Source organism: Haliotis rubra, unplaced genomic scaffold, assembly GCF_003918875.1.
Source record: "Haliotis rubra isolate DU_JTF1 unplaced genomic scaffold, ASM391887v1 Scf359, whole genome shotgun sequence".
NCBI classification, from domain to species: domain Eukaryota; kingdom Metazoa; phylum Mollusca; class Gastropoda; order Lepetellida; family Haliotidae; genus Haliotis; species Haliotis rubra.
In genome coordinates this window covers 1-26,403 of record NW_025767034.1, presented here as the reverse complement: position 1 = coordinate 26,403, position 26,403 = coordinate 1, and the positions used below count along the sequence as shown (strand labels likewise).

At 41.4% G+C, this 26,403-nt stretch overlaps 4 long non-coding RNA genes across 4 annotated transcripts; 1 reads left to right on the top strand and 3 right to left on the bottom strand.

The window, feature by feature from the left end:
* Positions 1 to 208: 208 nt before the first annotated feature.
* Positions 209 to 1,768, bottom strand: LOC124285335. The gene is made up of 2 exons (XR_006900794.1): positions 1,628 to 1,768; positions 209 to 326 (listed from the first exon to the last, which is right to left on the bottom strand). It is a non-coding gene; the product is annotated as an uncharacterized LOC124285335 (long non-coding RNA).
* Positions 1,769 to 6,530: 4,762 nt separating this feature from the next.
* Positions 6,531 to 23,785, top strand: LOC124285336. The gene is made up of 3 exons (XR_006900795.1): positions 6,531 to 6,713; positions 11,813 to 11,820; positions 23,772 to 23,785. It is a non-coding gene; the product is annotated as an uncharacterized LOC124285336 (long non-coding RNA).
* Positions 14,541 to 17,469, bottom strand: LOC124285333. Its single transcript, XR_006900792.1, has 9 exons — positions 17,287 to 17,469; positions 17,115 to 17,177; positions 16,402 to 16,450; positions 16,161 to 16,199; positions 15,969 to 16,018; positions 15,669 to 15,750; positions 15,043 to 15,091; positions 14,827 to 14,870; positions 14,541 to 14,631 (listed from the first exon to the last, which is right to left on the bottom strand). It is a non-coding gene; the product is annotated as an uncharacterized LOC124285333 (long non-coding RNA).
* Positions 20,998 to 21,781, bottom strand: LOC124285334. Its single transcript, XR_006900793.1, has 3 exons — positions 21,724 to 21,781; positions 21,366 to 21,501; positions 20,998 to 21,086 (listed from the first exon to the last, which is right to left on the bottom strand). It is a non-coding gene; the product is annotated as an uncharacterized LOC124285334 (long non-coding RNA).
* Positions 23,786 to 26,403: the final 2,618 nt, after the last annotated feature.

Below are 26,403 nucleotides of genomic sequence, written 5' to 3'. Positions count from 1 at the left end.
CACGCATGCCTGTGGTCATATGGAGCGAAATATTCTCAAGTACGACGTTAAACCCCATTTCACCTCAGACCCTGCCTCCTCCTATTAATGGGTGAAGAGTACACAACAGGCGGTCGCAATGAAGAGCTACTCCACCACCAGCTGATGGCCCACATAACCAGTTAATTCCCTATTCCAGCGCTTTGGTAGATGAGAGCCTTCTTTAAAGTCAGTCATGTCGATGTCCTCTCCGTGGATCAAACTTCGACACAGTAAGGCCAGAATACGGAAACCTAACACCGAATACATGGGGACGATCGGCTCATTGAACCATTGGCATTGAATCGCTCCATTATACTTTGTCTAGGAACAACCTGTCTGTCTAGATCAATGAATGCCAATCGTCTCCTCCCACATCCAGTACAACGCCATAGTGGGAGGGTGGCCTGTGTGCTGCCGGGAGTGCGGGACATGTTGTTCTGGTGGACGCTCCCTCGTGTCTGTCTACATCTCTCTACACTGGACACACCAGGAGCGGCGATGTAGAGAAACATGCATCCCACTGCTCCACCTGTCCTGCCTCCTTCACACAGTCCTATCTTACATCTCCAGGGCCGGCAGTACAGTCCCGCCACCCCTCACCCTGGATGTTTCTGTCTCCCACTATCTGTGTGTGTGTGTGAGAGTGAGAGAGAGAGAGAGAGAGAGGTAGAGAGAGAGAGAGAGAGAGAGAGAGAGAGAGAGAGAGGTGTGTGTGTGTGTGTGTGTGTGTGTGTGTGTGTGTGTGTGTGTGCTGGAATTAGGTGGGATGTGGTGTTAGCTGCAATACCCGGCACCGCTCTGTATAATAAGGGGAAATCCTGTTTGAATGATTTTGGACATTTTGTGGAAACACCTGATTCTTGAGTGGTTTCCTTGTGAGTTTTCACTCTGACATATTCACATCAACTACTGTGATAATTTCAATATATCAACAATTGTGTGTGGATTCAAAAACTTCTATTTAGTTATAAAATATCAATATAAGCTGAAGAAATCTGGTTTTGAAACAATTTTTTACCTTTTGTGTGTTCACTTCTTCTGTGTCCCTTTGACTTACATCACATCGTCATTAGAATCATTTACTGCTTGGACAATTACATCGTCTACAGCAATAATTTCACTCATACTGATATTCATGTGAGTATTTTTAAAATGTTTTCCAGTCTCTCAGGAGAATCCCAGGAAAGTGGTGTGAAAGCAGACATCCGAAGAACTTGGTTGTATTTTGTAGACAAACAAACAGAACACAAACTGAACCCTTCTATGTCCGCTTCTTCTCTACTTTCTCCTTGAAACAGTTGATAGAAACATCTCCGTTTACACAGATAACTCCCCACACAGCCTCATGGCTGACTTCATACACAGTCTCATGGCTGATTTCTTACAGTTCCATGGCGAGTTAATTTTCTATTTCAGCTTGGTAGATGAGGAGCTCCTTCGTGTCAGCTGCGTAAGATGTCCCCTCCCGCTGATCAGGACTCATGGACACAGTGTAGCCAGTATTGCTGGCGGGCTCCAGCATTCGAACATGGGGACGAGTGGCTCACTGAACTCAACATCATACTTTGCCTAGAACAACCTGTCTGTCCAGGTCAATGAATGCCACTCGTCCCTCTCCCCACATCCAGTACAACGCCATAGTGGAGGGTGGCCTGTGTGCCGGGAGTGAGGGACATGGTGTTCCCGGCTGACACTGCCCCAGCTTCCTCCTCCCTACACACCCAGGTACAGAAACTCCACCAGTGTCTGCCACAGCTCCCTACCACTAGGGATTACACACCAGGAGCGGCGCTGTAGAGAAACATACCTCCCACTGTCCACCTGTCCCGCCCTCGCAGAGTCCCATCTCCAGGACTGGCAGGTGGTACAGTTTATCATCCACCCTCACCCTGGTTTCAGTCTCCCAGTATCTGGGGTGGGTGTAGGGGTGTGGAGGGTGGAGTGAGGATGAGAGGAAGGGGATGGGGAGCTACAGGTCCCCTTGTACTCCTGTAGTCTGTTCTGCCCCACATCCCGTGTGTGTAGGGATCAGCAAGTTAACTTGTTAGCTGGACCGCCCGTAGTTACGTGGCAGTAGTCTGTGTTGGCCCGTGCCGCGTCCAGGTGGAGTTTAGGACCCGGAAATAAACATTGCATTTGGTTGTGTAGCAGTTTCATTCTAATTTGTTTATCACAAACTGAGACACAGAAAAGATATTTACTAAAATATCGGTTGATTGTGGATTGTTTCCAAACAGTGCGCTTGAATAAGTTCGTTCGTAGTTTTCATCAGTGTAGAATATCTCCCACTACTTCGAGCCTAAGTATTAAAGGCCTACTTATTACGTAAAAATATTTACTACGACAATCCAAAAATGCATTTCATTAAGAAAACAAAGCGGATTAGCTTTATACAAAAACGTAATATAAAAAGAATTCCTTTAGTACACTTCTGATTTACTCCCCCATTGCTGTGATATCTGCCAGACGTGGACGATGTTCGGAGACAAAATACGATCTCAGTAAGTGGATTTCTCAACAAAAGTGTTTGTGTGTAGATTCTATATGAATCTGTCAAGCATTATATGTAAAACAAATAAAACTTAACAGTGTCAGGTTTTAGAGTAGTTTTGAGCATTTTGTGTTCTTCATCATACACCACATGAACAGGTGCAACTTCTTATGTCCGCTCTTGCAGTCACTCTCCTTACAGTTGCAATTCACCAGTCAGTGTGTCGCGACATGCTTCATTACTTTTCAACGCTGGTCAGGAGATGCCGATGGCCAAACTTCTATTAACTTCTACCGTTATTCAAGTGTTGGAAAAGAAGCAGTTCTATGGTCTTTATAAATTGTACCGACATCAGTGTAATGGTTTGGAGATCAATTAATGCCGGACAGATGTGCGTTTTTTGAGCAATGAAGACGGTTGGATGTCGAAGCAATACATGTCTTTACTTCCTGTTCTGTTTGTTTGAACATTTCCCACTTTATCAGGGATGGAAAAGTTGAATAGGCTGCGTGGAAATTAACTCCATAACCCAATATATTTGAAACAGCATTTTACATGAACTGGTTGCAACTGTGTCCACTCTTTCTACTCGACAGACGGTCAGCGCAGTCCTCGGCTGAGCTGGTGGGAGGTCGCGCAATGCGTGCTGTGAGGTGAGGTGAAATTCAGGGCCTTAACGTCGTGCTTGAGAATATTTTCAGTCCTATCAAGACGTACATGCGTGCGTGTGTATGTGTATGCTGTGGCTGCTTGTACTCCAGCCCAGACTTAAGCTGGTTTTAGGAGTGCTAGCCCACTGAGATACCACAGTGCCGCAGGAAGCTACGAATACCCCGCACTCAAGACACATTATACTGACTCCGAGTTCGACTACAGTCCTTTTGTTGGTCCCATTGATGCCGAGCGCCAGGTAGGGACCAAACAAGCACCATATTTTTTAACGTCTTTTGGTATGACGCGGTCGGGGGATCGAACCCGCGACCTTCGCACTCCGGGCGGACGCTCTAACCACTCACGCCACGGGAGGCGGTCTGCAATGCGTGTGTAGCGTGCGTGCGTAATGCGTACGTATGTTTGCGTAGTTTGGTTTGCCGTGGGTACTAATACAGACCATTACACGTGATATAGATGGTATAATCATTTACTGGAAGCTTTAAATGCAACATCCATGCTTGGTTTAAATCTCGTAGGACAAAACAGACCTGACTTCTGTGGAGCGAGCGAGCTTAGGCTCTTTTACGCCGGTTTCAACAATAATCCAGCAATATCACCGAGAGGCATTCACCAGAAATGGGCTTCATATCATTGTTCCATGTGTGTAATCAAAACTGAGCCTTCTAGTGACAAGCTTTAAACGCTTTAACCACAAGGCTTCCTGTACCAATTAGGACCTGACTCTTGACTTGAGGTCCGACCGGCGACTAGAGAGCAATCTGATTTCATTGCTACCAAGTTATTCTGGTCTACAGAATCTATCTTTGAACCATGCCTTGTCTATGAACACCATCGATATTTATGCATCTTAAAATGCGTGATGATACATTATTAATTTTAGAAAAGTAAAAAGTGTGCGAGAATTTTAGGAATTATCAGCACTGACACCTTCAAGTTCTTTAATTTGTTCAAAGTGAAAAAGTACCTGGTACCTTGCAGAATACTTCCCCACTCCAGGGAAATATTATGATGTGGATATATTTATGAGAATAACTCAGACGTAAGCCACAAAGCTGGAATGCCATCGAGGTTTAAGAATTTATTTTCCTAAAACTATGGCACAACAATTAAAAGTATTTATTCCTCTAATATTCTGCATTCTAAAATTAATCAGCGGAGGACATCAACACTAAAACTAATTGCGAACTAACGACTTAAAATGTCTGACTTAAAAACATTCCGAGAAATTCATCGATTTCTACACGTTTCCAAAGACTCTGTTTGAGAATAAAGATGTGAGCTGTCTCCCAAAGTTGCAGATAGTCCGTTCTCGGCGGAATGAGCAGTATGAGATATCTATTACCTACTGCGTAAACTAACCTTGTTTCAGAACATGTGCAAATACGCATGTAAAGTTTTAGAAAACCCTCTATGAACAATCTACTGGGGTTGACACTTCCATGTATCCTTCCTCATTCAGCGGATACGTACTTCTTCAAATCTTTGGTAATGATGGGGGAGGTTCAAGGCCGGAAAACTAAATTGCTGACGTTTCTCGGTTGAATGAGCGACAGCCTCTGGCGGTACCTGCAATAAACAATGCCTATGGTGGCTGGAAATGAACATAGCTGTCTCACTCCAGAGGCTCACACAAATTACAGCTAAAAACAGGGATCAACGCGAATACTTCTAAGCTTTGAACGTATAAAATAGCAATAAACTTACTGGATCACCACTTTTCAGTCTATTCTTCATATTCTTTTTCTTTAATTGGACATTAAATTATCAACTCCATATTGACACCATATAAACCCGTTGTAGGTTCTCCACACAATAACAGACTACTGTCAATGTAATTTCAAGATAACGAAAGTTCTGAGCAGTCTGGTCACGTGGAAATGTACCGTAAAATACTGCGTTGTTGGGATCTATTGAGTAACATTATATGGCAACATAAGGTTCCAAGAAGTTAACTGGAGTGTGTGAAGCTTGTGTACGGAACTGCTGTGTAGGAAACGTAAAGAAAGAATGACTGACGGCTAGGCTGAGTGGAGGGGCTGACTTGATTAGATATGTGTATGAATGGATGTATGAGTTTGATTGATTTGGGAAAAATATAACTTGGTTCAGACGGCTTATGATTGGAAAATTGAATGTAGTTGAAAATCAGTGAACAGAGTGTTCTTGTGCGTGTGTGTAGGGACGGGCTGAAGTGCAGAGTATATCAGAGCGTGCACGTGTGAGCGCGTGCGCTGAGGAGGTTGGGTGAGGGGTGGGTGGATGTGTGTGGTGGAGGGTAAAGTTTATCAAGGGTCGGGGTGTGTGTCGATCTGGGAATTAGTACTCCCTGGGGAGAGGTGGGCTCTTGGTCGATATGGGAAGCGTGGCTAGGGTTGGGGTCAGAGCTCTGTCGGTCAGCGATTGGGATGGCTGGTGTGAGGTATGTAAGAACATATTTGTATTGGGTTGAATTCTATGCATGCTGAATTTTTAAATTGTTTTAAAGAATATTTGGGAAATATTTGTAATTTTACACTAGGGTGTCTTTTCGCCTGCATTAATGGCCCGGTGTGTTAATAATGAATGTATGGCGTATTTTCAAAAATAAACTATATTATATGTTTCCATAGATTAAAGATGAAAAAATGCAGTAGGGAGAGGGTTCTGGTGATCCTGGCACAGTCAGCCTGGTAAGGCTCTATCATCAGCTCAGGCCCTTTGCCCCTCTACACGAAGCCCAGGTATAGCGAATGGGACTTCTCCCAGGAAACGCTGCCTAGTCGAACCCACCTCAAGAACTTCTCTGAGAATATGAAGGCTCCCTGAACACTGCAGCCTTATGCATTACCTCAGAGTGTCTGAAGGGCTGGTAATAGCCTGGTGGAGAACTCCTGACACTCCCTGATCGGTGCCAAGAGATCAGAGGTACCAAAACCAAGGGCACCGAGAATATAATGGGGAGCCTGACGACAGTGTAATTTGGGATGCAAGCGAGACATTTCAAAGGCGAGGGTCCGCATATTTATCATGCTTTTCCTTAATCTTGCCAATCACATTGGTGCGTCAAAAGGAAGAAAAAATTCAATGACTATAAATAAATTCATTGGCTTTATCAAAAAAGCACAAGATCAGGTTTGTTGGCGGGAATTCTTCTGAGGCTGTATATGGGCCTATTCCACAGAAGTTTGAAAGCATCATTTTCTCATGACACGTCCTGACATGTTCAGGGTCGTACCATGGATGGACTCGGAGTCAAAGCGCACAGGCATTGTCAGAGACGGTAGCAAAAGCAACGAGCCAGCCAGCGTTGCCGCGAGCATGTCGTTTTAAGATATAATGTTTGTGCCAAGGAAGGCATCCACTGACAAGGTGTTGGACAGTCTCCGTTTATTCATTGCAAAGTCGATATTTCCATATTGATATTTTCTTTAAGAATCGTTGATTTTAGGCGATTGCGAGAGGGAAGTGACCAATCCTGAGCAGCTAAAAGGAAGCCCTCAGTTTTACATTTAAGACCAGCCGACTTCTATCCAGGCGAAGGAGTTTGGTGGGATTGTTATTCCGTTTCGTTCCACACACACTGCATGTACACACACCGATGCAATGGCTTCCTCAGAAAGCTTCCTCAAAAGACCGACTCTGGGGAACGAAGACTTGGTGAAGAACTTCACCGTCTTTGATTCCCATCGCTGTACCGTCCAGCAGCATCGTCATCAACAAAGTCAACTAACCTCAAATTTCAGATTCTGGTCCAACAACCTTGGCACGCTTTAAAATAGCTGAAGAAATACCTTGTTTTCACTGCTGAGCTCTTCGCCGATATGTACGTAATGTATTACCGACTAGTTTGGCCTGAATCATTTCAAAGCCCGTGTAACCAATCAGAGTAATCGAGAGACAGAAGGCAGCCTTTAGACAACAAAACTCGTCAGTTGAGATATTATTCAAATCATAAATTGGTAAATGGAAAATGAAATGGTTGAATACAATATTATTCCAGGATCTACGAAATTGAGCTGAGTGGATTGAGTTTAGTTTTACGCCGCTTTTAGCAATTTCCCAGCAATATCAGGGCGGGGACACCAGAAATGAGCCTTCACACATTTTTACCCATGTGGGGAATCGAACCCGGTCTTCGGCGTGACGAGCGAACGCTGTAACTACTACGCTACCCCACCGCCCCTGACATTTTATCTGCAAACGGTACTTTGTGTTCCTTTGAATAACCTGCAGTTTGTAATCTGCGCCAGAATCTGAGTATTTCAATTCTGTGCTTTGTTATCACGAAGGTCTAGGTCATATCACAACGGGCAAGCAAAGTTGGGTTTCCATGCCAACTGCTAAGTAAAATCTACAGGCTCGATTCTGTACCGCATTAATACAATTGAATTTTAGTGCCCCAAATTCCCGAACCATATGATAAGACAGGCTCAACGAGATTCTCATACAAAGAATTAAAAAACATTATAAAACAAACCACCCGCTCTTCTTGATTTACAAATTATAACAATAAGGTTCCATTGTCATATTTAGCTAAAATTTATATCTAAATGTTCTTGCAACCAGACACCTGGGCATTTATAAGCGTAGGTATACACTTCGAAGATAAATAAGTCTAAAATAATGTGTACACGCTACTAAATAAAATCCACGATGTTTTTAAAAGAAATTACCCCATATCCATAGATCGATCTACTCCCCGACAAGGATTATGCCTTCCCTGAAATTATTCACAGTATCTTTAGCATTGGCAGTACTCCCCTACACCCTGGGAAAATTAGCTCCCCCGGGATATCCGAAATATATACTCTCCCAAAAAAGAAACGCATATAGGAATTTCAACTGTATTTTTATGTTTATTTTGAAACATCTTGTAGGCTTTATGAGTCAATGAAATATAGCGAAATTGCACACTGGGAATGCAGACTTATCCGTCTTTGGCACCGAAAGTCAGTTTGAGTGTCACATGGAGACGTGTGGTGGCGCTGAAGTCAATACCTCGTGTGACCACCGTGGGCAGCCAGAACTGCACGGCATCGCCTCGGCATCGAACGAATAAGTCTCAGAATCTCGTGTTGCCCAATCGCAGACCACTCTGCCTGTAGTGCCGGTGCGAGTTGCTGAAGTGTCTGAGGCTGAGGGTTACGGCGTCGCACCCGTCTGTCCAGGGCATCCCACAGATGTTCGATCGGGTTTAAGTCCGGTGATCTTGAGGGCCAGGGGAGCACATTGATGTTGTGGTTCTGGAGGAAGTCTCTAGTGTGACGTGCTGTGTGGGGCCTGGCATTGTCCTGTTGAAACAACTCCCTCTGGCGATCAATGACTGGAAGGAGGTGTAGGCGTAGGATTTCGTCACAGTACCGTTGAGCTGTCAGGTTGCCCTGGATCATCACCAAATCACTTCTCCTACGGCAGGTGATCGCTCCCCACATCATAACACTTCCCGGCCGAATCTGTCCACCTGGGGAACGCAAGCGTCGGCGAAACGTTCACGTCGACGTCTGTACATCCGCATTCTTCCATCGCGTCGTTCCAATAGAAATCGTGAGTCATCACTGAACCAGATTCTACGCCAATTCGGTAGGTTCCAGGCCTGAACGTTGGTGCACCATTGAACTTGATGTCGACGATGTTGTTGTCGAAGCACAGGGCCAAAATGAAGGTCTTCTGGCACGTAAACCAGCCTCTCTCAACCTGTTCCTGACGGTCTGTGCAGAAAGCCTCCTCAATCCGGCTATTTGTCGAGCGGTACTGGTCGCCGTAGCTGTTCGATGACGCAGGTGATGTACCCGGATGTAGCGATCCTGCGCCGCAGTGGTCGCTCGAGGTCGCCCCACTACGAAGGGCATCTGCTACCACATTCTACCGGCGATATCTCCCAGAGCCGTGAAATGGTGCTTTGGTGAACATTCATGCGTCGGACTGGCCAGCTTCAAGCAAACCAATGGCGATATGACGGTTGGCTTCACTTAGATGTGGCAGTTTGCGTTCGTCAACAAATATTCCAAATACAGTGAATAATCGACAGACAGCGATCAATCTTTATACCCATCATTGAGACTATCTGATCCCCTAACTTTCACGTGCATTGCATGTGAATTGTGTATTCAAGTGACACTACACGCCGAAATCGAAAATCATGCTGTTAATTACGGGTATTTTACGGATGGTGCGTTTTGTTGTGATGTTTCAAAAATAAACACCATAGGACTTATAAACAGAGAAAACCCTTTTGTAAAATGAATCACGTTTAATTCATTGCTACATGAAATTGCTATTTTCATGATGCGTTTCTTTTGAGGAGTATATATTTTAGCCTTCGCGGCACGACAGCGATGAGAACAGGTATGACACACATACACTCTGCTGCAGTGATTAAAGCTCGGAACTACGTCTCGCCCTCGGTGGATGATGAAGACCGGTTATCCTCTTAGCCTTCATATTTTGTATTTACATCTACTGGGTTGATGTAACTGTTGGTGGGCTGACGTCCCTCTTATGTCCATCTGAATCGGCGTACCGGTTGGATACTGGAGACTGGTTATTGTCTGGTGTTGGCTTAAATTATCTGTTTTGTTTTATTTGACGTCTGGACCAACCTTTGAAAATGTTAACTTACTACGCCCGTATATGGCAAAAGATAGCTTTCTGACCATTTTAATGTTTTTAATGATAAAGGTGACCTGATCATTAGCAACCATGATACGATATCTTAACAGTTTCTTTGATTCACTTGTTGTGTTGTTTAAAGAACGTTCAGTCATCCCATCACTTGTTCTCGGAAATACCTTTACATGAAAACCAGAAGAGGACGACGTGTCAGTCCAACAACGTGTACACTGCTTCCATAATCTGAAAGGTGAGAGTCAAATGTATGAAAATATTTAGGTAAAGTGTCTGGTATGAAACATTTTGCATTGTTTGCCAAATGGACGCATACATATACAAATTTGTTTTGGGACTTCACAGATAATAGTCACGATATAACATAATATAGATTATTTTTGTATTCCCAGCAAATCATTCATTATATTGTCTCAAAATATTTTGTCTTGTCCCCTGCAAAGGCAACAAAAACCTAACCATAACCAAAGCAAATCTCTGCTAAAAGCTGTGTCTGCTTATACTCTTCTGATTATATCATAAGTAAAAGAGTGTGTGTGTGTGTGTGTGTGGTGTGTGTGTGTGTGTGTGTGTGTGTGTGTGTGTGTGTGTGTGTGTGTGTTCTATTTGAATCCCTTTCAAATATAACTCCTTTAACATCACAAACCCTTCCCTTTCAAGTTTAAAGCTAAGAGAAAACTGTGATGTTAAAGTATACACTTCCAACATACAATGCATAAAAACAGTTTGGTAGTGGTTTGCAACGGATTGAAATATCTAGTACACAAGGACGTTTCTACATGAACATGTAGACTGGTTGACGACAAAAAAGAAAATACAGCATCATATGTATGTGTAAATGTCTTCATAACCTCCACGTGAACAATGTTTATTTAATGTGTATATACATTATTACCTATATGGGATGGGGAAGGAGGACACCTATGTGGGTAGTATTTTTCCTAGGGTCCCTGTGGTGGTTAAGTGAAGGCACCTTGGTAAAAAGCAATCTAACGTGTACCAAAGGATGGCCTTTGTATCCATACATGTGTCACGATCATGTGGTAGAAAATACTTAGCCATGGTGCTGTTCCCAAAATACTCCCAACCGGTGTTTTGCTTCACGTTGGGACACGACTCCTTTTTCAGCAGTCCTGTCCTTCCGAACAAAGTATAACATTGCACTTATTGATATATACTACTAGAAAAGTCAAAGAACACTGTCCCCGTGAAGATCCGGGTTAGAATTATTGATCTTCAGTAACCCATGCTTGTCATGCGCTAAAAGGAGACTAACGGGGTCGGGTGGTCAGGCTCTGACTTGGCTGACACATACCATAGTATTCCAATTGATTAACAGGAGATCGATGCTGTCGTTGATCACTGAACTGTCTCTGTCCAGACTCGATTATTTGCTACAGACGGCCGCCAAATAGCTGTAATATTGCTGAGAGTGCGACGTTAACCAACCAACCAACCAACCAAGTAAAGAACACTGACACCTCGAGTTCTGTGGTTATCCACCACTCAATGCAGATAAACTATAGTCGCCTGAAAGAATGGCACTCTAACTCTTCAGTAGTATATGAATACATTTTGTATTGAAACTTAAATAAGAACAAAATAATAAACTTTTGATTCGGCCAGCAAACAATATGTTTAATGTGGTGACTGTGAAAAACCCATCCTTCCAGACAGCCATTGTCTGTTTCAGTTCCATGAGTCACTGTCTCATCTGTCCTGATGATCCGCAAGAGCGCTGACGTACACAACAAGGCACAGTAAAGAATGCAAGCACATAGACAGACAGGTAGGGGAGGCAGGTAGGCAGGAGAGGAAGGATGCAGGCGGCAGCCTCATGTAAGGCATAGCCTTTGGCAGGAGGGCATGTAAGCAGGGGTAGGCAGGGAGGGAGGGGAAGGAGGGAGGACAAGAGGGCAGGCAGGAGGAGGTAAGTAGGCAGGGGTGAGGCAGGAGGAGGCAAGAAGGCAGGCAGACAGAGAGGCAGGAACAAGGGGAAGGAGGGAGGCAAGAGGCAGGTAGACAGAGAGGTAGGGAGGCAGGGGAGGGAGGAGGAAAGCAGGCAGGCAGACAGAGAGGCAGGAGGCAGGGGAGTGGAGGGAGGCAAGCAGGTGGTGACAGGAGGCAGGGTGAGGCAAGCAGGCAGGGACAGACAGGCAGGAGGAGGCAAGCAGGCAGGTGACAGAGGGAGGAGGCATGTAGGAGGAGTGGAGGGAGGTAAGTAGACAGGGGTAGTGAGTGGAGGAAGGGAGGCAAGTGGCAGGCAAAGACAGTAGGTAGTGGAGACAGGTAGGGGAGGTGGACAGGCAGGGAGGTGGACCCAGGAGGGTATGGAATGAAGAATGGACTAGTAGTAGGCAGGTATGGAATAGGGAGGTGATGACAATCCCATGGACACAACGACCCAGATGTGGAATGATGGAAGGCACAATGAGAGCAGTGGAATGGATACGAGGAGGAATAATGAGGAAGGTACGGCACGGAATGAAGACCCCACAGGAACTGAGGAATGGAGCCAGGGACGGAAACCACAAGGACACATAATGGCAATATAGGAATGGAAGGAAAGGAGGTGGAATGGAAAGAAGAGGAAATGCGGACACAAGGAAAGGAGGCACATGAATGGAAAATGGATAACTGACAGGAACGCATGAATGGACTGCACAAGGCATATAAAGGAGATGGATAACGGAATGAAGGCACACAAGACACAGGATATGGATGCACGAACCACAGACAGCAGAGATGGACAATCCGGAATGACACAACACACAGACACGATGGACACGGACACAAGACAGACAGGAGATGGATAACTGGAACAAACAACACATGACATGGAGAGACAACCTGGAGGCATGGCACACAAGACAGATGGAGGAATGACATAAGGAGAGATGGATGGAACATGGAAGACACAGACAGAAGTGGATAACCCACACACACAGACAGGACAGGAGGGGAGGACACACAGAGATGGACATTGGAAGATGGACACACACAGACAACGAGATGGACAACTGAATATGGAAGAAGACACACACACATAAAGGAGATGGGATGGAATGGAACATAAGCCAGTGGCAGCACAAAGAGATGGAATGGACATCAGGATAACACAAAATGACACTGCACAAACAGTGAGTGGGATAACTGAATGATACAAGGAAGAACACACAGGCACATATAAGATAGGAGATGGAATGGCCAAGATACTTGACACACATAAAAGGAGATGGATAACTGAATGGATGGAAGAGTAACACATATAGACTGACTGACAATGGACTGAGCCTGAGCCGGAAGGAAAAGACCTCGAATGACACACATAAATGGTGGAGCCTTGAAATAGAGCATGAAGAATGTGAACGGAATTAGTGGATGATAGTAGATGAACGATGAAATGGAATGGAAGAGTAGCTAAATATAATAGAGTATGGATAACTGGAATGTATGGAAGAACATAACGCCTATGTATGGCACATATGATAACTGGATGAGATGGATAACTGAAATGTATTAGTGAAGATAAATGTGGAATAACAAGGACATAAAGATAGCTGATAGAGATGGGATAACTGGAATGGAAGGAAGTGCCTAGTGAATGGTGTATAAATAAGAAGATATACTTCTTATGGAGATGGATAACTTGAATGAACATATTAGTGAGAAGGATAACATGTCTCGTGTACAGGAACACATAAGATGAGCCTTTGAGCAGAGATGGATAACTATATGGATGGAGAATGGACAAATGCTGGCGTTGGATCTTACCTTGGTCCTGACCAGCATTATTTGTGTTGTCAGATTTGTGATGTGTTCTTGAACCTGATAATCTGTTGTATGAAAAGTGATAGACAAGTACATGTTAGAAGTTCCTAATGTTTCACTCTGATGTCTTGCTGCCCTTGGATTTTACATAGTCTAGCCTGTGGACTAATTTTATAACACGGAATCAAATCAAAGAGGGCGTTTCAAGGTGTTCATTGGACACATGCATAATATGATTATGTTTTCTAACTATGTTGTTTAGAGATGAATACACGGATTAAACGACAGCGTACATTCTAAAAGCCGCTACCAATGCATCGTGTGTATTTCTACCAGACCACAGTGGACAAACAAATAACAAGTATCAAGTGGAAAATATTAATGAAGTGATTTTACATGGTGTAAGGGCTGGCGGATACTGATATGACTGCAAGGGTAAATCCTGAAAGGCCTTTATAAATGCTTCCCAATATCAGCATGGAGTTGGATATGTACAGAGCTTTAGTACATTTCATGTTCTCAACTCATGATAAGAACACATGGTATTCACCTTTGCAACTGATTATGAAAGAGTGTCGACAGAAACAATGCTCGTCATACTTTACATCAAGTCTTCTCCTTTTCCTTTGAAGGCCCGAACTGTTCCCCAATCTCTTCTCGTGACCTACTGTTGATACCGCTGATGTACCTTGCACTGAGGTGACACGTCCTGGGAAGGTTGAAGGTTGTCTGCCTGGTAAACCCTGAAACAGTTGTCAGAGGCACAAGGCTAGTGTTTCCATGCTGACAAATCTTATATTTGAATTCAAATTTCTTAGGGTACAGGCTTAATGTCATGATTCAGACGTGGATTATAACCCACACACACACGCACGCATTTGCACGCAATACACTTGCTTTTATTGTCAACTAATTCAAATAAAACTGCGTCATTTTCTAGAAAATATTAGTAATTCACTGTCAGTCTACATAGACAGTACTCAACGACTTGAAACCCTGGTATCTCTATGTCTAGCATAGATAAGTCCGCCTTGTGGTTGGCCAGGTATTCCATCACAGCCTGCCACCCACTGAAGAACAAAATTGTATATAGTGTGTATATGATGCATCACGTAATGTACTTTTCCATAAATAATGCGTCATCAGAAATGAGTCATTGTCTCCTAGGGCAATAGTGGTAGCAGTAATAGTGACAGTGATAGTGGTGGTAATTCTGTATGGGATATTCAGTTACATTTAACTGTTTCTAGAAACTGATTACACACCCGTGTATAATTTGCGCAGTTGTCCTTTTCTACGATCCCCTGTCCTGAAACAAAAAAATATGTAAATAGCAATAGGACCCAATATATATATCTACAACAAAACGAAAGTAATGAGTATTACAATTAATTAATGATTATGAATGTTTTCATGCATACAGTGTGTGGGTCCAGTGTGTTAACTGTTGTGAAATCATAAACAATTAGAAAAGTCTTTACCTTCAGTACGTTGTCCAGTTCTTGATTAAGTGTTTGATCTCGTCCCAGCCTGCAAACAAACATCAACTATAGGTATGATAAACCATCTCAGTGTACATCTACCTCATCAATTGTATAAACTCACTCTGCATATGTATCTCAATCTGTATCACAAACCAATCACTCTGTATATCAACCAGCTCTGCTCAAATCACTAATTAGTAATCCCCAGTAATGTACATCATGATTGTCAATTGTATATACTCACTATGCAGCTATGTATACTCTCTCATTGTTTCAACTCCTTGTATCAATTTGTTTGGTAACGGTGTTAGTATCTACTCCGAGACGACGTGGCATTTATTGTAATAAAGAAGTTGACTTATCCACAGAACTTGGTTTTCCTTTCATCTTTACAACTCTAAAAATGCCTCCTCAAAGAAGATACAATAAACCTGTTCAGGGTAACCTTCAATAGTGAATGACCTAATTACTGTACCGAAATTTGCAGACACAAATTATAGGAAGCAACCTGCTGCACAGGAAACATCCTGCAGCATTTCATCTTCAAACTAGATACAGTTGTTATTGCTCAATGTACTACTGGACAAGCAGAACTAACCTGAAGGACACTCATAGATACTTACGGCCTCTGGTGGATCTTTTCCATCAGTGTTCTGAACCTCAGTTTCCATATCGTTTTATCTGGCCACCTTCCTTCCATACCCGCTGAAATGTATACAGTAATGTGATCTGTGACTGGTTTTATATTCAATGGTATTAGTTGATATGTCAGCTTTCTATAATTCTTATCTTGACAGACTTCAGTTAAAGATAACATACATCTTTCCTAAATATGGAGCAATCAAAACATAATATTAAATATGAAAGCAGATAATTAGGGCTGCAACCCTACTAGGAAGGTAGGGTTTTAGTAAGGTACGTACTGGGATATTAGATTCCATTCCTGCATTCTCTGATTCAATGTGGAACATCTCTGGAACAAGCAAAACAAAGATTTTGTTGAAACTAACTTCATCCAAGATTGAGAGGGGTGAATTGAGAGCAACGTGCAGTCATGATAAATCCATTTTGAATCCTGCCCAAACTAAGAAACACAAACACAACTTGCAACTTACCCATTTGTTGTTGAATGTCTGACTTTGAACATGGCCAACCTAGAATAGAAATGACAAGTTACCTCCCCTTGATCTTGAAGTAACAAGTGGAATCCTAAGTGAACGGACATTCCTGTGGAACTGATCACTACAACTTCTTCAATCCTTATGATATTGGCACAGGATTGATTCTCGAGATAATTAGATAATTTGATCTTCAAGAATACCTCGAGTGCTACAATGTGTGTCACCACTTCAATACCATAGCAACGGTTTGTTTCTGATTCTGTATGCTTCTGTTATCCCCAAAGCTGAAAGATCAAAAGAACAAAACAGAAACTATAATTAAGAATCAGATATTGTGAAAATGTTTTACAGCTGCTGTACTACACATTGCTTTCTAAATATGTCAATATCTGAACTCTCATTTCATTTCCTTTGGTACAATATATAATAGGTAGATAAATAACTAGATACAGATGGTGAATGGAAAGATAAAGAGCAGGTGCATGGGAAGATGACGGAGGCAGAATGAGAGATGATTAGCATGGCAGTGAGGCACAGAATTGGGTAGCTGGAGAGCGGATAAAGAGAAGAAAATGGATGGGTGTGGAGTGAGTGAGTTTGGTTTTATGCCGCTTTTAGCAATATTCCAGCAATATCATGGCAGGGGACACAAAAATGGCTTCACATATAGTTCCTATGTGGGAAATCGAACCTGGCCTTCGGCGTGATGAGCGAACGCTTTAACCACAAGGCTACCCAATCGCCCCGAAACATGGATGGAGAACTGAATGGAGAGATGAAGGTTGACAAAGCTTCTGTGTTATAAGAGACACTGGATCGATGGTCAAGAATGGAAGTTGGACAGGTGAAATGATGGAGGGACACTATCAAATCCGACAGCATTTATTTGGCTACAGAGTGTTAGAGGCGTATGGTGATCATCTGGTCTTATTTACCAACACAACAAACCTTCTCTCAAGAGAACATTTTAACGTCTTGACAGATCTGTTCCGTTTTATCTTGGATTATGACCTGAAACAAAATACATAGATTACTCACACTGGTCTTTCATCATCAGGCCTTGATTGTTAGTCACTACTTTGTGTGCGATTCATATACAAGCTCTCTGGCAATTTCTTACCGATCTGAGAAGCGGGACACAAGATTTTTCCTCTGTGTTAGTCCGTCATGCAAGTCTGACAGCCAAGCCTCTTGTGTAGCAGATAGTTGCTTGAAACCACCCAAAGCTGAAGTGAATAAGAGTAAATAAGTAACAAATTATCACATTCATCTAAAATAATCGTTCCAGATTTGACTGCAACTACTCACATCTCATACTGAACTTTGCTTGCTGTGAGGGGCTTTGGCTTTTGTATTCCAGAGTATGGCGTACTTCATGAGCCTACACAATGTGTCAAAGTGGTATAAATACACAATAATCACTATTTGGTATACGTTATCACACAGCCATATCTTTGCTAATATGTGTGCATTATGTCCATGTTTGGAAACAAGGTTGTAAATGTAAAGTAACAAAGTAACGGTAGAGCTTCTATAAATGGACCAAAATGGACAGGATTTTGGTCCCACTCACTTTTAAGATTACACCAGTAAACAAAACAACGTATGGTTATATGTAGAATAGAACTTAAACAAAATCAACAAATGTCAGTAAACTCCTCAAGGAATCCTTATATAGGACATAGGTCCCAAGTTGATCCCAGTTTGAAACTCTCAATATTTCTCAGCACACTGAAGTCCCTGAGGATTTGTTCAATCTGTTCCTTCCAAGATTCTGTAACATTGTTAAAAATAGAAGTGTAATAATCACCCTACACTAACTCATGAATGTATACTTTTTACTAAAAATCTTACCATTATGTTTATTGAGGCTGTTATTTGCACAAGATCCGTTATTCACATCATTAAAAGCTGGTTTATTATGAACACTTACCATTAGATAACATACATCTATTTGTTTCTCCATCCCTTCGACTTCCTGTTTAAATAGAATAAATGAAAGCTTTGTTTATAATGAATCACCTGAGATCTGGAACAATACAACTTCACATTGATGGAACATTTTAATCCTTCCATTTTAACCTTTCCTGACAGCGAATCAATTATTGGAATGAGATGAAATTTCTACAGAAGTCTGGTTTGGTTGGAATGCTAGCGTATGTGGACTAGTAATCATGAGGTGAGTCTCTTCATGAGACCAGTATTCAAATTAATATGGTTCATCTTTTGAAAATGAAAGGTAGTTTGGGGAAATGTATTCAAACCCCATATGGTGGCAAACTGAGGACTCATTTGAGAAATATTATGCTGTTGGCATGTTTGGATGCATTTATTTGTTTATGTAGTAAGAAGCATCTCTCAAAACCCTGACACCAGGAACTTATTTTCAGAAGTGTACATTACCATTCTACCTCCAACATTTGGGACTTCAGTTCTTTGATAAAGCAGTTGATCTGAAGTGAAGAAAGTCCAAGTCTTTAACAAACTAAAATGGGATTTTGTTCCATACGACATGATTGTTTTTGTATCACCAGTACATAAGAACTACTGTGGATTTTCTAACCCAGTGTTGTTTGTTCTCGTTCTCTCCGGAATCTATCAGAATAAACATCCTTTTATGACCTGACATGTTAGTGTGTGTAACAAAGAAAGAGTCTTGTATTTTATTACCAAGTACCGAGCACTGTCTATTCAGAGTTCTACGAATATGTAAATATACTCACTGGTTCTAAAACCGCCAATGTTGGCCGCTTGTTTGTGCCATGACCGTGTTGGTTTCCATCGACTATATCTGACGCAGGACGACATGTCCACCATACTGAGATCCTCTGCTGCTACAGCTGATGGGCACACTGACCTGGAAACAGGGTTTGTACACAACTTAAGCTACAGGTTTCAAGCAATCGTTCAAATGTTGAGGCCTATTAAAGTAGAGGTTCTTCCTGAGGACACATTTACGATGTTCATTTGGGGTATAACATTTGTTAATCTGTGACTGGATACGACTACCAATGTTGACAAATGGCAATAACACCTAACTACATCCACTGACTAAATCCTAACAAACCTGAGCCTCCGTCCCTCCCTTTCGTGACCTACATACAAGCAGAGTGTCCCCCAGTCTGTTCAGTCTCCTAGCCACCTCCAACAACAGAGTCGTGGCTCCACCACCAGGCATACACTTGACCTCGACGTCCTTACTGTTTATGTTCTCCACCAGAATGATACATTGTTCTTTGGTGAGAAATCTAAGATAGTCGCTATCGGTGTCTCCACTTTCTTCTTTTTAGCACTGACTTCTGTTTCAGCAACACCAGCCCAGAAAGCAGTCAGGACTTTCATACCTACTGGGAGTCAAGGCTACTAAAGAATTGTTTGTGACAAAATGAGAAGACTCATTTAAGCAGCTTCTTTAATCGATTCTAAATCCAACAGCGTCCTCAAGGAGAGAAATGGGAATGACTCCATGGATTGAGTTGATATCCTCATCAGTGAACCTGCTAAGTGTCTCTATCACCCTTCCTCGCCACTGATATACTGTATGTCACTGTTTCGGGACAGTATTCATCCCCATCAACCAGTGACAAAACTATCACAGACTGTGTAGGCAGAGCCAGGAATACATCACATACAATGTGGCTTGGTCGGGGTGATGTGCAGAAATCTAACGCAACTGATAACGAATGGGACAAGAACACAAAACATGGTCCAGCCTTTGGGTTTGGAAAATCTACCACTTCATTGGTGAGAGGGTTCAAAAACAAAAAGTCGTATGCATGATTTTCTATGTGTCTTGATGAGTCGTTCTTTTCTAATTTGTGCTAAAGGGTCCTTAGTTTTGTTGGTGCAAAATTCTGGCCATCTGGAAAATATAATTAATCAAATAATACATCCTGATGGAGGTATGGCCGTTACACATAGGATAGTCCTGTGTCAATTTTGTGACACTGCTTCGACACGAGTATAACACAAAGGAATCGTAAAGGGACAGAAATGCTTCAATTTGGGCAAACCTGACATGGAAGCTGATGTAATTGGGTAGCTGAAAGGCAATATGGTAAGGCTTTAGGGGCAATACGCCTTAGCTAATCAGAATAGTTGACTAAAACCCATTCGCAAATGGTTTCAGTATAAATCAACATGAGCAAGACATTGCTACATGCTTTATGGTTTGCTTCAACTGTTGAAGGCATTTCTATAGTCTACGTCAATGATCTACTAAGTTTTACAATGACTTAGTTACCCTTCTCAACAAAGTATCTTCGGATTTCAAAGAGACTGTTTCCAATCTGTTTCAGGTCAGGACGAAAAATGTCATTTTAGTCCCAAGATAAAGATCCTGCTCATCCTCCTTTGTGATATTTTGCTGCAACATAAAGTAAAGGTTATGAATATTAAATAAAACAGAGGGAAACAGTATTGTTGATGACCGAGACGTTCAACAGCTTTCAGTTCTTCAGGGAAACATTAATGTACTTGTGGATTGTCTTTATTTATGCATATGAGATGGTGTTTTGCCTTTAGCAGCTTTATAGATAAACGCTGTACCAAATATATATGCAGGTAAACTATGTTCAAATACATATAAAAAGATGTTAAAAGTGGATTAAGAAGAAGTAGACGTGGAACTTTTACATGATATGTTGTGGATCTCAATGCCTATGCGTGTAGCTATTCCTGACCCAGAGGCAAACTCATGAAAAAATTGTACTTGTCCCATTGCCAGAAACCACCACTCTTTCATATACTTTCGAAAACGATCACTTGACTCTGTCGAGAAAATGAAATAAAATGTGTAAACTGTTTTATGTGGTAAGAAGCATCTCTAAACCCTCACATGAGGAGCTTATCATTACAGAAGTGTACATTATCATTTCTACCTCATCATTTGGGACTTCAGTTCTTTGGCAGCAGTTGGATCTGAAGTGAAGAAAGTCCAAGTCTCTTTAACAAACTAAAATGTCTTCGCTGTATACAAAATGATTATTCATTTTGCATCACCAGTACATAAGAACTACTGTGGATATTCTAACCCAGTGCTGTTTTCTCTCGCTCTCTCTCTCGCATCTATCAAATAACATCCTTTATGACCTGACATAGCAGCGTGCTTTAACTAACAAATAGAGAGTCTTTTATTTTATTACCCAGTACTGGAGCACTGTCTATTCAGAGTCTCTACGAATATGTAAATATACTCACAGGTAGTAAATCGCCAATGTTGTCCGCTTGTTTGTGCCATGACTGTGTTGGTTTCCATCGACTATATTTTTCACGCAGGACGACATGTCCACCATACTGAGATCCCTCTGCTGCTACAGCTGATGGGTACACCGACCTGAAATAGGGTTTGTAATAATAACTTAAGCACAGGTGGGTCTCAAGCAAACCCGTCTCAAAATGTTGAGGCCTATTAAAGCAGAGAGGTCTCTTCCCTGAGGACACACTTACGAAATTGATATTTTGGGTTATAACATTTGTTAATTCGTGACTGGATATGACTACCAATGCTGACAATGGCAATAACACCTAACTACATCCACTGACTAAATCAATAAACCTGAGCCTGTCCCTCTCCTTTCGTGACCTACATACAAGCAGCAGAGTCCCCCTAGTCTGTCTAGTCTCCCAGCCACCTCCAGCAAATAGAGTCGTGGCTCCACTACCAGGCATACACTTGACCTCGACGTCCTTACTGTTTATGTTCTCCACCAGAATGATACATTGTTCTTTGGGTGAGAAATCTAAGATAAGTCGCTATCGGTGTCTCCACTTTCTTCTTTTAGCACCGACTTCTTGTTTCAGCAACACCAGCCCAGAAAGCAGTCAGGACTTTCTCATACCTACTGGGAGTCATTACCAAAGAATCGTTTGTGACAAAATGAGAAGACTCCATTTGCCAGCTTCTTTAATCGATTCTTAAATCCAACAGCGTCCTCAAGGAGAGAAATGGGAATGACCTCATGGATTGAGTTGATATCCCTCATCAGTGAACCTGCTAAGTGTCTCTATCACCCTCCTCGCCACTGACATACTGTATGTCACTGCTTCGGGACAGTATTCATCCCCATCAACCAGTGACAAAACTATCACAGACTGTGTAGGCAGAGCCAGGAATACATCACATACAATGTGGCTTGGTCGGGGTGATGTGCAGAAATCTAACGCAACTGATAACGAATGGGACAAGAACACAAAAACATGGTCCAGCCTTTGGGTTTGGAAAATCTACCACTTCAATGGTGAGAGGTTCAAAACAAAGTCGTATGCATGATTTTCTATGTGTTCGATGAGTCGTTCTTCACTTGTGCTAAAGGGTCCTTAGTTTTGTTGGCGCAAAAATTTGGCAATCTGGAAAATAAAATTAATCAAAATGATACATCTCGATGGAGGTATGGGCTGTTACACATAGGATAGTCCTGTGTCAATTTTGGGACACTGCTTCGACACGAGTATAACACAAAGGAATCAGAAGGGACAGAAATGCTTCAATTTGGGCAAACCTGACATGGAAGCTGATGTAATTGGGTAGCTGAAAGGCAATATGGAAGGCTTTAGGGCAATATGCCTTAGCTAATCAGAATAGTTGACTAAAACCCATTCGCAAATGGTTTCAAAGATAAATCAACATGAGCAAGACATTGCTACATGCTTTATGGTTTGCCTTCCTAACTGCTGAAGGCACTTTATAGTCTACGCTGCAATGATCTACTAAGTTTTACAATGACTTAGTTACCTTTCTCAACAAAGTATCTTCTCGGATTTCAAAGAGACTGCTTCCAATCTTGTTTCCAGGTCAGGACGAAAAATGTCATTTGTCCTAAGATAAAGATCCTGCTCATCCTCCCTTTGTGATATTTTGCTGCAACATAAAGTAAAGGTTATGAATAATAAAATAAAACAGAGGGAAACAGTATTGTTGATGACTGAGACGTAGACGTAGATAAACGTTTTCTGTACCAACATATATGCAAGTAAAAATGGGTTCAAATACATGGCCTTGTTATTGTCTTTTATTTATGGATAAGTGAGATTGTCGTTGCTTTTACTCAGCTTGGTAGATAAACGTTATGCTAAATATATATGTATGCACCCAGAAGCTTCCCTTACATCCCATTCTGCAATAATCAAAAGTCGAGATTACGAATGAATATTGTGGTAAAAAGATATTTCCATCGATCTAGCACCACACTACTGCTCTCAATAAAGATTACTCGAATGCAACATGATGGCAAGATAATATACACACACATATATATATAGATAGACACACATACTATCACATATATATATATATACACACATATATATATATATATATATGTATACTGTCTGTTTGTGTGGAAATATGTATGGTATTAAGCTATGAACCCTTTAAGGGAACACATTATAAATTTAATCTTAATCTTCTGTGTGGTCATTATATATATATATATATATGCTCCAGTGTGTTAGGGATGGGTATTGCATGAGAATGTCTATGCATGCGATATAATGCGATACTGGAAGCATATACATTGCGTATGACATGTAATGCAATATATATTGCAAGGATTATTTTTTAACAAAATCCATTTATAATCGAGTTAATGCCTTTCTATTATAAAGCTTATACACAAATAAACTTTTTATGATTGGATTTCACCTTTATAAAAAACTCTGTAATCATGACAAAATAAAAAAATGTAAGCAAAATAAAAGCAACATTTAAAATGAATGAAACAGGGAAAAGAATATCCAAAAATCGGAAATATCCTAAAACATTTCGAAAGGTTATGCAGTTCTTCCGAATGCATGTCAAAATATGGCCTTCCGATCACCATATCGCACACAATACGTATCAAGGTTTCATGGCCCTGAACTGGTAAATACCGGTAAACCGCTTACATTGCGCAGCCCTAGTGTGTGTGTATATATATATATATATATATATATTATATATATATATATATATATATATATAATATTGACACACACACATCTAGGGCCATGCTAATATATATATATATATATATATATGTCTCTCTGTGTGTGTGTGTGTGGCTGTGCGTGAATATGTATCATATTAAGAAAACCTTAAAGGAAACAAATTAGAATTCAATTAAAAATTGTAATCTACGCTCTCTGCCTCAACCTTCGATAATTTCATTTCGTCATAATTCTTTTACGGGTGTACCAGCTAAAATACAATACCAAGTCATACTCTGTACAATTCTTTGGTTAACCATACCGTGATTACATAAGAAATTCACAAGAGGTAGTGCTGAATTGGTGTCTCAGGGGCATATCTGAAATTTGTGATTGTCGCCCTGATTATACACGTGCATGCAGGATCTACGGGATAACATTAAACAAAACATCCTTGTCCCCATGGATACGAAACGATGGATTGCTGCGATGGTGTCACGACTAATGGCTATGGACACCGTTGTATTATCCCTCAAGTAACTAGAGACATCTATTGATGTCCCTGAACCACAACTAATTCTCCTTTTAAACCACCGCTGAAGCTGAATTAGCCAGAAATAACGCTTTTGGTAAAGTGGTCCCTCAGCCCCATTTCCGATGGTGTTGTCTGTGACGAGGAATCTTTTGAGAAAGTATTAAAATAGTGTTTCTGTGAAAATCTGCACATAAGAGAAAATTGTGGTCAAAACCAACTAACATGACAGCAAACTGAAAACTATGAACCTCCCAGGCGCTTTGTTTTTACATCAATGGAAGGGACACCTCTCTCAGTCGTGATTTCCAATGGTTTTACTATCCACGAAATAATATAGAACTGACACGATATTGTTATTCATAATACGGTATTAATGTATTATATCCCTTCTGCCGTAAAGAAGAACGGTTTTAAAACGCTGCGATAAACGCTGCTTATACGTATTATGTATACTCTAGAGAGTCCAGGTAATACGAGGCATGTTTTGACTGAACAATTAAGTCAGGCGTCGGTTACCTCCCCATTAATAACTCAAGCTAACCCAGTCACTTCCTATGCGAGATGGCTTTCGCGCAGTTTTGAATAAAGTAAATATGTTTCCACACAATAACAACAGGTGTGTTCGTGCGTGCGCTTTGAAAGCGTACATGTATATTTCTGCTTCTAGGATGAATAAGCTTTCAGAAAGTAATGAACTTACTTTTCTGAAAAAAATATGCATCGCGTTTCTGTGTGTAATGCAGAAATTTTTTGTCTGTAGTCAGGCAGTCACGCGCATGAGTGGACTTCTAATCATAACTGAAGACCGTCTCAGCGTACACGTTATGTTGGTTGGTTGGTTGTGCAACGCGCCGCGTACTGAGCAGTATTCCAGTATTCCAATATGACTGTTTCCAACTCAATCAAGTCTCGACCAGATAATCGTATTGATCAACGTAAAGAGCATTCGATCTACGTAATTGGGATATAAATGACATGTGTCAAATCCAAGCCAGCGAGTCCTACTTCACCTGCTGATCCCTAAGCTAGTCGCCTTCTTATGACAAATCCATATGGGCTGCTGAAAACCAGTTCCTAATCCGGTTCTTTATGAGTCCCAATAATGCTTGCGTCCTCTAAGAAGTTAATCTGCGAGGACCAAGCACTTTGCTCCGTCTCTCTTTAAAGTTGCTGATATATCTACACCTCTAACGAATACCTTTAATTCCTGTGGTTTGAGGAAACCTGTACAGATATCTACTGACGCTAAGCTCTTGTCTGTCGCAGTGTTAGCCCCATAACTACGTGTGTATTACAGCTCATAGGATCTGATAATAATGCATGGATTCATATAATCATAAAATGGATAGTCGTGACAGGGAGATCAAAACATCATGGGATCCTATTACTTCCAAAATATCACTTGTCAGGTAACGCTATGTGGACACTTCTGGCTGGGCCATCATTAAATTCCTATCTGCTTGTTTATCGTGACTCAAACATATCATACTCTGAATAATTTATAATGTTATATTATTAAAATCTATTCATGGGCCGATAGTAGTAAAACAACTGAAACACGTTTTATATTTGTCAACTCGGCCTGGTGATACAGAATATGTTCGCCATAGATCACAAGCAACTGAAGGTAGATTCACCCTACTAGGGACCATAGGCTTACATTACTTTTGTTACCTGCATGGACCCCAGCTGATTTACATCATCCCTTCATGTGGTGAGATTAAGCCATTATTTAAAAAAAAAAAAAAAAAAAAAAAAAAAAAAAAAAAATAGAATTAAAAACAGAACCCCAAACAT